Source organism: Mobula birostris, chromosome 22 (assembly GCF_030028105.1).
Source record: "Mobula birostris isolate sMobBir1 chromosome 22, sMobBir1.hap1, whole genome shotgun sequence".
In the NCBI taxonomy this organism is placed as follows: domain Eukaryota; kingdom Metazoa; phylum Chordata; class Chondrichthyes; order Myliobatiformes; family Myliobatidae; genus Mobula; species Mobula birostris.
The window spans coordinates 3,063,897-3,076,197 of NC_092391.1; the positions used below are offsets into that span (position 1 = coordinate 3,063,897).

Here is a 12,301-nt window from a genome sequence, read left to right on the forward strand (position 1 = left end):
TGTGCCCGTGACAGTGGGGAAGGTGGTGCCTGTGACAATGGGGAAGGTGGTGCCTGTGACGGTGGGGAAGGTGATGCCCGTGATGCTGGGGAAGGTTGTGCCTGTGACAATGGGGAAGGTGATGCCCATGATGGTGGGGAAGGTGGTGCCCGTGACGGTGGGTAAGGTGGTGCCCAAGATGGTGGGGAAGGTTGTGCCCGTGACGGTGGGGAAGGTGGTGCCTGTGACAATGGGGAAGGTGGTGCCTGTGACGGTGGGTAAGGTGGTGCCCGTGATGCTGGGGAAGGTGGTGCCTGTGACGGTGGGGAAGGTGATGCCCGCGATGGTGGGGAAGGTGGTGCCCGTGACGGTTGTGAAGGTGGTGCCCGTGACGGTGGGGAAGGTGATGTCTGTGATGGTGGCGAAGGTTGTGCCCGTGACAGTGGGGAAGGTGATGCCCATGACGGTGGCGAAGGTGGTGCCCGTGACGGTGGGGAGGATGGTGCCCGTGACTGTGGGGAGGGTGGTGCCCGTGACGGTTGTGAAGGTGGTGCCCGTGATGGAGCTGGCTGAGTCTACAACCCTCTGCAGCTTTTTAAGACCATAAGACATAGGAGAGAATTAGGCCATTCAGCCCGTCGAGTCTGCTCTGCCATTCCATCTTGGCTGATTGCTGATCTCACTCAACCCCATGCACCTGCTTTTTCACTGTATCCTTTGATGTCCTGACCGATTAGGAAACTATCAATATCGCCTTAAACATACCACAGGTTCATTGCTCTCTGGTTAAAAAAATTTCATCCATACCTCTGGACTAAAAGGTCACCGGTCAATTTTGAGGCTGTGCCCTCTAGTTCTGGATACCCCACCACAGGAAACATCCTCTCCACTCCACCCTATCTGGTCCTTTCAACATTCGGTAGGTTTCAATGAGACACCCCCCCCCCACATTCTTCTAAATTCCCGTGAGTACACGAAGTAGGAAAGGGGGAAGGAAGTAGGAAAGAGGGAAGGAAGTAGGAAAGGGGAGAGAAGCTGTTGTAACAGCTGTAAAATAGGGTTCAATTCCCATTACTGTCTGTAAGGAGTTTGTACATTCTCTCTGTGACTGTGTGGGTTTCATTGGGATTCGATTCCCACTGTCTCTATAGATTTGTTATGCTCTCCCTGTGACTGCATGTGTTTCCTCCCACAATCATGCTAGGGTTAGTAGGTTGTGGGCATGCAGTGTTGGTGCTGGATTCATGACTGCCCCCAGCACATTCTCAGAAACAAAGCTATGCATTTCACGATAGGCTTCGATGCTTTGAGATACATGTGACAAATAAAGCTAACCTTTCTTTTAAAATAAGGTTTGCCAAGTGTTTGGCTCTACAATGAGTAGTCTAAACTGCCCGTCACATCACCAGCATCAGCACCAGCCTACCCACCATCAAGGGCAGCGCTTTGAGCTAGCCGGAAAAGAGCCAGTTCTTGAAGGATCCCACCCACCCTGCTCATGGACTGTTTGTCCCACTCCCATCAGGGAAGAGGCTACGTAGCATCCACACCAGGACCACCAGACTCAAATACAGTTACTTCCTCTAAACACCTCCACCCACTAACCCACCCCTCCACAATTTCAACCACCCCTGCTTTATCACTTCCTGTTAGTCTCCTGTGCCTAGTGTCACAATCTGTGTACATAAGCTATCTTATGTATTTATATATATTGTGTTTTTATATTATTGAGTTCTTTATCATAGTGTGTTTTTATTGTGCTGCATCTGATTTGGAGCAAGAATTATTTTATTCTCCTTTACACTAGTGTACTGGAGAGGACATTAAACAATCTTAATTACTAATATAATCATAAACGTAACAGTCGTGAAATGTTGCAACTGGAAACATGGTGACATTTGCAGGCTGCCCAGCACAGTCCTCGCTGATTAGGTTTGATGTAAACAACAAATTTCACTGTATTTTTCAATGTACATGTGATTTTAAAAAGGCAATCTCTTTCTCTCTCTCTCTTTAAGAACCTGAAATCCATTTCATTACTGTGCCATCTGTGAAACATGAATAGGTAGAACTTCAAACTGTGAAATAACATCACAAAGACACAGATTTTTTTCTTTCCTATTTCTTAATATTTTTGATGCTCGGATATGTTCTTTAACGTATAATTTATATATTCTGTAATATTACTATTAGTTAGCAGACTACAAGGGCATGGATTTATACTGCGAAAGAATGACAGTGAAGAAAATTTAGACAAGGTAAAACGGAATTTTTAGGCATTAATAACAGAAGCGATGCCTGTTCCTTTTCTTTGGGATTAGATGTAAATGAGGCAATGAACAATCCTTCCACCATGTGCAGTTTTCTCACCACATAAATTACTATAGCAATAAATCAAGATTTTTGCTGATGCAAATCTGTGGATCTTGCTTCAGTCTGTGAAGTTATCAGATGACTCCTTTAACAGAGGTGATAAAATTGCTTTCATATAGAAGTCTTTGCTTTCAAATAAAGTTCCTAATGTTCTTGCTGGCTGAACAGACTGCTATACTGACCAATGCATTTATACATGAACACAGCCATGCAAGAAATTAAATTTTAATTGTGAAATCTGCAAAACAATTATTTTATTTTATTTAGAGATACAACACAGAACAGGCCCTTCCAGCCCAAAAGCTGCACTGCCCTGCAACCCACTGATTTAATCCTAGCCTAATCACGGGACAATTTAACCTACTAACTGGTATGTCTTTGGAATGTGGGAGAAAACAAGAGCACCGGGAGGATATCCACCCACTCACGGGGACAATATACGAATTTCTTACAGATGAGGTTGGAATTGAACCCAGAACTCTGACGCCCTGAGCCGTAATAACATCATATTGACCGCTGTACTGTCGTGGCACATTTTGTTCAGTGAATGATTGCGGCTTCAGTTAAGCTCGTGGGTCCATTGACCACCAGACTCTGCTCTGCAGAGTTGAAATGAAGGGAGATCCACACTGGCAATGGGGATGGATACAATGGGGTTACATTCTTTACTCCTGATGAAGGGTCTCGGCCCAAAATGTTGACTGTTTATTCATTTCCATAGCAGCTGCCTGACCTGCTGAGTTCCTCCAGCATTTTGTTTGTGTTGCTCTGGATTTCCAGCATCTACAGAATCTCTAGTGTTTACAATTCTTTCCACTCTGTGTTCTTTCTTCCCCGAACCAATAATCAGTGGTATCGAATGACTGGTCGGCAGAGACTAGATGTGCAAACTAGAAAAGGGTGCTCACCGTGGGTGGTTACAGAAACAAGAGATGTTAATTGGGGTCACTTGCAGAGCACGTTCAGTTTGGATTGGCAACATCTCCTCCATGATCTTCATCAGCACAGGTACACCACAATGCTGTGTGCTTAGTCCCTTACACTTCTGAGTGTGAGGCTAAGCACAGCTCCAGTGCCATATTCAAGTTTGCTGACGACATCATTGTCATAGGTTGAATCAGCATATAGGAGGGAGATTGAAAATCTAGCTGAGTGGTGCCACAACACCAATCTGGGAGTGGTTGAAACTAATATGCCAGGGGGATGGGGACCAGTATGACAGAGCTGAGGATCAGCCAGCAGGTTTACAAGTAGACGATGGGTGTAACATGAATGGAAAGAAGGACAAGCCAGTGATTGGGTACAAATGCAGAGAGAGCAAAGAGTTAAATTGTACCACAGAGGCAAAATTCAGAAGGGTGAAGAATGCAGGACTGAAGATGCTGTATTTAAATGCGTATAGCATTCGGAATAAGGTGGATGAACTCATGCCACAATTAGAGACTGGTCGGTATGACTTTGTGGGCATCACTGAGTCGTGGCTGAAAGAAGACCATAGTTGGGAGCTTAATATCAAAGGAGCTTGTATCAAAAGGACAGGCAGGAAGGCATAGGCAGCGGTGTGGCTCTGTTGATAAGAGATGGAATTACATCTTTAGAAAGAGGTGACACAGGGTCAGAGAATGTTGAATCTTTGTGGGTGGAGTTCAGAAACTGCAAGGGTTAAAAAACCACTATGGGAATCATATATAGGCCTCCAAATAGTAGCCAAGATGTGGGGTTGAGATTGCAAAGGGAACTGGAAAAGGCATGTAATAAGGGTAATGATACAATTGTAATGGGGGACTTCAGTATGCAGGGTATAGGGAAAATCAGGTTAGTGTTGGATCACAAGAGAGGGAACTAGTTGAATGGCTCCGAGATGGCTTTTTAGAGCAGCTTGTGCTTGAGCCTACTCAGAGAAAGGCTATTTTAGATCGGGTGTTGTGTAATAACCCAGATCTTATTACGGAGCTTAATGTAAAGGAGCACTTAGGAGGCAGTGATCATAATATGATTGAATTCATACTGTAGTTTGAGAGGGAAAAGCATAAGTCACATATATCACTATCACAATGGGATAAAGGGAATTACAGAGACATGGGATAGAAGTTTGCACAGGTAGAGGAGGGGGATACAGGTGGGGATGACAGCAGAACAGAGATAGCTGAGGTTTCTGGGAATAATTCATAAGGCGCAGGATAGATACTTCGCACAGAAGAAGTTGTTCTCAAATGGCCGGTGTAGGTTACAGTGGCTGACAAGGGAAGTTAACGACTGCATAAAAGCCAAGAAAAGGGCATATGAGGTAGCAAAAGTGGGTGGGAAGTTGGATGATTGGGAAGCTTTTAAAATCCAACAAAGGCACCTAAAAAAGCTATAAGAAGGGAAAAGATTAAATATGAGGGCAAACTAGCCAATAATATAAAGCAGGATACTAGAAGACTTTTTCAGTTATATAAAGAGTAAAAGGGAGGCGAGAGTTGATATTGGACCACTGGAAAATGATGCTAGTGAGGTAGTGTTACATACTTCATGGATGTCTTGTGACTGTCTTATGAGGATGATGTAATGGTCTTGCGGAGGTCACATGATGTAATTTTCCCGCCAGTGAGGTCACATGATGGCCTGTTCTCAACAGGAATATAAACAGAGACTCCTGATGTGACGCAGTTAGGTTTTCAGTTTAGTTTTGTGTTAGATACTCTGTTTTTGCTGCGGATTCGGCTGATGACGCAGTTTTGTTTTAAAGTGGAGTTCTACTTTCTATTATTAGTAGTATTGGAGAGCGAAGACCTTACCAAAATTCACGAATTCGCCGAGTCGAGTAAAGTTGATGTCATTCAGCAGTTTCGTAAAGGATCGACCTTATTGATTCTTCGGTCAAGAGATAGTGACCTGCATCTGAGATAACTCCTGCCAAAAGAGCAAGGAAGTTCGTGCGAGGTTCACTCGCCAGGACAAAGGTCAGTTCCTTTTAAGCCGTTTATTTCCATCATCGTGAACCCTGCGGACAAGGCAGGTTCCGGCTGGGATCAGCAGTAACAACACGTCTTCGAGGAATTCTTTACTTCAGGAAAGCCTCTCCTAATCGACTGCATAAATCTCTTGGACTTTCAAATTTACCATTCTAAGAAATGTTTTCACATTTACTCTTGTAAGAACTGTTCCAGAGTTGCTGCATAGCAGTTAACTTCCGGTTAAGTTAGTTGATTAAATACATTTCGCTATTTTTGAGCAATGTTTAATAAATGTTTGTTTGTTTTTTTAAAACCTGACTCAATTCTATATTCATTGTTGCCGGTCACGTGACAATAGTAATGGGGGACAAAGAAATGGCGGATGAACGTTATGGGTAATTTGCATCAGTCTTCACTGTGGAAGGCAGTGTGACAGGGGTCTGTGAGTGTCAGGGAGCAGGAGTGAGTGCCAGTGCTATTACAAAAGAAAAAGTGCGAGGCAAACTCAAACGTCTTAAGGTGGATAAGTCACTTGGACCAAATGGACAAACATCTCAGAGTCCTGACAAAGGTTGCTGAAGAGATCACGGCTGCATTAGTCATGATCTTTTAAAAATCACTTGATTTTGGCATGGTCCTGGAGGACTGGAAGATTACAAATGTCACACCACACTTTAAGAAGGGTTAAAGGCAAAAGAAAGGAAATGATTGGCCACTTAACCTAACGTAACAGTGGTTGGGAAAGTGTTATGAAGGACGAGGTTCCAGGGTACTTGAAGACTAATCATAAAGTAAGTCAAAGTCCACATGGTTTCTGTAAAGGGAAAGGTTGCCTTACAAATCCTATGGAGTTACAGGAAAGATACTGGCATGGATAGAGAAATGGCTGAGAGCCAGGAGGAAGCAAGTGCGAATAAAAAGGGCCTTTTCTGGTGTTCTAGAGGGGCCAGTATTGAGACCACTACGTTTCCTGTTGTTTGTCCATGCTACTTGGATAATGGAATTGATGGATTTGTGGCAAGGTTTGCGGATGATATGAAGATAGGTAGAGGAGAAGGTAGTGTTGAGGAAGCAATGTGATTGCAGCAGGACTTAGACAAATTGAAAGAATAGGCAAAAAGGTGACAGATGGAATACAGTGTTGGGAAATGTATGATAATGCAATTTGGTAAAAGGAACAATAGTGCGAATCATTATCTAAATGGGGAGAAGATTCAAACATCAGAGGTGTGGAGGGACTTAGGAGTCCTTGAGCAAGACTCCCTGAAAGTTCATTAACAGGTCCAGCCTGTGGTAAAGAAGGCAAATGCAATGTTGGCATTTATTTCAATGGGAAATCACTGGGTAGTAAAATGGACGAGTTGACGGCGCTAGCCAGCAGTCAGAGAACATTTCGGGACAGCAATGTTATGTGTTTTACTGAAACGTGGCTGCATGAGGTCATACCCAACCAAAACGTGTCCATAGAGGGCTTCCAGACCATTCGGGCTGACTGAGAGCGGTAAGCATAAAGGAGAGGGGCTTGCTGTTCTGGTTAACAACAGATGGTGCAATCCTGGTCATACTACGATCAAGGAACATGTTTGTAGACCAGATATTGAACTTTTTGCTGTTGGACTCCGGCCATATTCCACCAAGATGCAACACTGGGCGTCATGGGAGGTTGTTCCTGCCTGTGGCCATCGAACTTTGCAGCTCCTCCTGTGAAGGGTCAGATACCCTGAGCCAATAGGCTGGTCCTGGACTTATTTCTACCTGGCATAGTTTGCATATTTTTTTGATTACTTGTGGTTTTGTATTGCTATATTTATGCTCTATTCTTGGTTGGTGTAGCTGTAACGAAACCCAATTTCCCTCAGGATCAATAAAGTATGTCTGTCTATCTATCTATCTGTCCGTCAGAAGAAGCAGGATCTCCCAGAGGCCACCCGTTTTAATTCCACCCGATATGTCAATCTATGGCCTCGTCTACAGTTTCAATGAGGCCACAGTCTGGTTGGAGGAACAACACCTTATATTCCATCTGGGTAGCCTCCAACTTGATGGCATGAATATTGATTTCTCGAGATTCCAGTATTGGCCAATATCCCCTCCTTCACCAGTCCCCATCCCCTTTCCCTCTCTCACCTTATTTCCTCGCTGCCCACTACCTTTCTCTGGTACTCCTCTCACCTTTTCTTTTTTCCATGGCCTGCTGTTCTCTCCTATTAGACTCCCCCTTCTCCAATCTCTTTCACCACTCCACTTCCCAGCTCTTTACCTCCCGGTTTCACCTATCGCTTTGTGTTTCTCCCTCTCCTCCCCACTTTTTAAATCTACTTCTCATCTTTTTTTCTCCAGGCCTGCTGAAGGTTCTCGGCCCGAAATGTCAACTGTACTTTTTTCCATATATGTTGTCTGCCTACTGGGTTCCTCCAGTATTTTGTGTGTGATGCCGAGATAATGCTGAGCCTGTAGAAGACACTAGTCAGGTCGTACTTGGAGTACTATCAACAGTTCTAGGCCCCATACCTCAGAAAGGATGCGCTGTCATTGTCTAGAATCCAGAAGAGATTTACAAGGATGATTCCGAGAATGAAGAGGTTAACGTATGAGGAGCATTTGAGCCCATACTCACTGGATTTTAGAAGAATGCAGGGGGATCTCATTGAAACTTACCGAATGTTGAAAGGACTAGGTAGGGTGGATGTGGAGAGGATGTTTCCTATGGTGGGGGTATCCAGAACTAGAAGGCACAGCCTCAAAATTGAGGGGCGACCCTTTAGAACAGAAGTGAGGAGGAATTTTTTTAGCCAGACAGTAGTGAATTTATGGAATGCTCTGCCACAAACTGCAGTGCTGGCCAAGATCGTGTGTATATTTAAGGTGGAAGTTGATAGTTTCCTGATCGGTCAGGGCATCAAAGGACATGGCAAAAAAGGCAGGTGTATAGGTTTGAGTGGGATCCAGGATCAGCCAGACTCAATGGGCTGAATGGCCTAATTCTGCTCCTATATCTTTTGGTCTAACCTCTTATTCAATATCAGCAAGATCAATGAGCTGATTATTGACATCAGGACAAGGAAACCAGAGGCGCAAGAGCTGGTCCTCATCGAAAGATCAGTGGTGGAGAGGGTCAGCAAGTTTAAATTCCTCAGTGTTATTGTTTGGGAGGACCTGCCCTGGGCCCTGCATGGAAGTGCAATTATAACTAAAGTAGGGCAGTGCCCCTATATCCTGACGTTTGCGAAAATTCACATCTAAAATTCTGACAAACTTCTATAGATGTGCGGTGGAGAGTATACTGATTGGTTGCATCACGACCTGATATGGAAACAGCAATGCCCTTAAATGGAAAATCCTATGAAAGTAGTGGATATGGCCAATTCATCATGGGTAAAGCCCTCCCCACCACTGAGCACACCTATATATCAGCATGTCACCACCACCCAGATCAAATGGTTCAATTTAATATCAGAGAATGTACATAGTATGCAACCTAAAATTTTTACTCTTCTCAGACATCCACAAAACAAAAAACACAGAATGAATGACAGAAACATCAGAACCCTAAAGTTCTTAAGCTCCCTTCTCACTACTGCCATCAGGAAGGTGGTACAGGAGCCTCAGGACCCACAGCACCAGGTTCAGGGACAGTTATTACCCCTCAACCAATGGGCTCTTGAACCAAAGGGGATAACTTCATTTGCCTCATCACTGAAACGTTCCCACAACCAATGGATTTACTTTTAAGGACTCTTCATCTAATTTTCTCAATATTTATTGTTTATTTATTATTATTATTTCTTTCTTTTTATATCTGTACACTTTGTTGTCTTCTGCACACTGGTTGAGCACCCAAGTTGCTGCGGTCTTTCATTGATTTGTTATGATTATTAATTATTCTATTGTGGGCATGTCCACCTCTCACCCTACCATCAGGGAGGAGGTGCAGGAGACACACACTCAGTGTTTTTAGGAATAGCTTCCGCCCCTCTGCCATCTGATTTCTGAATGGACATTGAACCCATGAACACCACATTGCTACTTTTTTAATTTCTATTTTTGCATTCTTATTTAACTATGTACACAAACACACACACACACACACATATATATATATATATATATATACTTACTGTTAACAACAGTAAATTGAACAGTTGGTTCAACAGTGAATGTCTGAATGGGACTTCATGCTTCTGTCCCTCTTGCTCAGTGGAAGCTGCAAGAAGATGGCATGGCCCATGCAGCAGGGATTTCTGATGATCTGATGATGGATGTTGTTGCTTTGAGCCAGAGCCTGCTGAAGATGATGAGGAGAGCATAATGTGTTGGGCTGAGTCCACTGTTCTCTGTAGCTTTTTAAACCATAACACCATAAAACATAGGAGTAGAATTACGCCATTTGGCCCATCAGGTGTCTGCTCTGCTCTTCCATCGTGGCTGATCTGTTATCTCCCTTGATCCCATTCTGCAGTGGTCATCAGTAAGTAAGCCCATCACCTCTTCTGGGGCACAGGCCGCTGACAGCAGCTCAACATTCTCCTGTCTCCTCCCCATAACCTCGAACACCTTCACTAATCGAGAACCTTTCAACCACTGTTTTAAATATACCTGATGAATTCTTACTTCACTGCCCATTTCAATTGTTGGAGCACACCGTAATTCAACCAGTTTCTCATTACAATTGGTGTTTGAGGAGGGATTACTCAATCCCACTACCATTTGCACTGGTCTTCAGGTGAATTTCTACAGAGCTGAGGAAACCTACACAGTGAACTGCAGTCTCCTTACTGTTCTGCAGCTGCTAATTTATTTTACACATACAGTGCAGAACAGGGCATTCCAGCCCACTAAGCCGCATCGCCCAGCAACCCACCTACTTAATCCCAGCCCAATCACTGGACAGTTTATAATGACAAATTAACCTACAAACCACTACATTGTTGTACTGTGAGAGGAAAACACCACGGCCATGGGAAGGACGCACAAACTCCTTACAGACCGTCCACGAATTGAAGTCCAAATTCCAGAACGCTCTGAGCTGTAATAGTGTCGTGATAACTGCTAAGCCACCTTGCTGCCCTAATCAATTTGTTGATGCATCTGATATACAGCAACATGGCCTCTCAATAAAGTTCATTGTGCTGGCTCGTCCATGCGGCAAGCGAACCAGCTCCAACAGTCGCGGGTGAGTCCGCAGACAGCGACAACCGAGAGGGCTCTGAGTGCGGGGCAGACCTCGGCCCGGAAGCCGACGTCACTTCCGCCCTGCAAAGAGCGGGGGATGCTGGGAGCGGGCACTTAAGCGCGCGCCGATTCAAACAGTAAACAGTTCAACCAGACCCTGCTCGAGTCAATGTGTTGCTTTCACTCATTGCGCATCAGCGCGACTACATTGGTGACCCCGATGGTCCAATGGCATTTGGACCCAGCATGAACAACCCGGCTCTGCAGAATGCAATTTCCCTTAAACCACCCACCTTCTGGACCACCCAACCCCTGGTCTGGTTTGAGCAAGCAGAGGCCCAGTTCCAGGTCAGGCAAATTGTCTCAGACACCACCAGGTATTACTATGTGGTGGGCGCCCTCAACCAGGAGACAGCGGGCCGCTTTATCGACTTTCTGCATCAGTCCCCGGCAACAGACAGGTACGAGGCACTCAAGGCTCTGTTAATCCACACATTTGGCCTCTCCTGCCGCCAACGGGCCATGTGGTTACTGGATATGGATGGCCTGGGCGACCGCGCACCATCAGCCCTGATGAGCGACATGCTAGCACTGGCAGACGACCATATGCCTTGCCTGCTTTTTGAACAGATCTTCTTGGAGCAAATGCCATACGTAAGGCTCCTTTTCATTGACTACAGCTCTGCCTTTAATACCATCATTCCAAATAAACTGATTCCTAAGCTCCGGAACCTGGGCCTTAGCACTCAGATCTGCAGCTAGATCTTCAACTTCCTCACAGACAGGACCTAGGCTGTAAAAATAGGGGACAAGCTCTCCTCTACAATCACTCTGAGCACCGGTGCCCCACAAAGCTGTGTACTCAGCCCCCTGCTGTACTCACTGTACACCCATGATTGTGTAGCCAAGTTTCCATTGAACTCAATATATAAGTTTGCTGATGACACAACAATTGTAGGCCGTATCTCAGGTAATGATGAGTTTGAGTACAGAGAGGAAATTAAGAACCGGGTGGCATGGTGCGAAGACAATAACCTATCCCTCAACGTCAGCAAGACGAAGGAATTGGTTGTTGACTTCAGAAGGAGTAGCAGACCGCACGACCCAATTTACATCGGTGGTGCGTAAGTGGAACAGGTCAAAAGCTTTAAGTTCCTCAGGGTCAATATCACAAATGACCTGACTTGGTCCAACCAAGCAGAGTTCACTGCCAAGAAAGCCCACCAGCGCCTTTACTTCCTAAGAAAACTAAGGATATTTGGCCTGTCCCATAAAACCCTCACTAATTTTTATAGATGCACTGTAGAAAGCATTCTTCTAGGGTGCATCACAGCCTGGTATGGAAGTCGTCCTGTCCAAGACCAAAAGAAGCTGCAGAAGATCGTGAACACAGCGCAGCACATCACACAAACCAATCTCCCGTCCGTGGGCTCACTTTATACCGCACACTGTCAGAGCAGTGCTGCCAGGATAATCAAGGACACAACCCACCCAGCCGACAGACTTTTCGTCCCTCTTCCCTCCGGGAGAAGGCTCAGGAGCTTGAAGGCTCATACGGCCAGATTTGGGAACAGCTTCTTTGCAACTGTGATAAGACTGCTGAACGGATCCTGACCCGGATCTGGGCCGTATCCTCCAAATATCCGGACCTGCCTCTCGGTTTTTTTGCACTACCTTACTTTCAATTTTTCTATTTTCTATTTATGATTTATAACTTAATTTTTTTATATTTACTAATTTTAACTATTTTTAATATTTTTTAATATTTAATATTTGTAATCCAGGGAGTGTGAAGCGCAGAATCAAATATCGCTGTGATGATTGTACATTCTAGTACC

General features: G+C 44.8%; 1 long non-coding RNA gene across 2 annotated transcripts in view; it reads right to left on the reverse strand.

Annotated features, from left to right (window-relative positions):
* Positions 1–12,301, reverse strand: part of LOC140186235 (uncharacterized) — a 69,572-nt gene that overhangs the window by 44,785 nt on the left and 12,486 nt on the right. For both annotated transcript variants that reach the window (XR_011882816.1, XR_011882815.1), the window contains one exon: positions 9,410–9,576. This is a non-coding gene — a long non-coding RNA (uncharacterized lncRNA). The remainder of the gene's footprint in view (positions 1–9,409; positions 9,577–12,301) is intronic.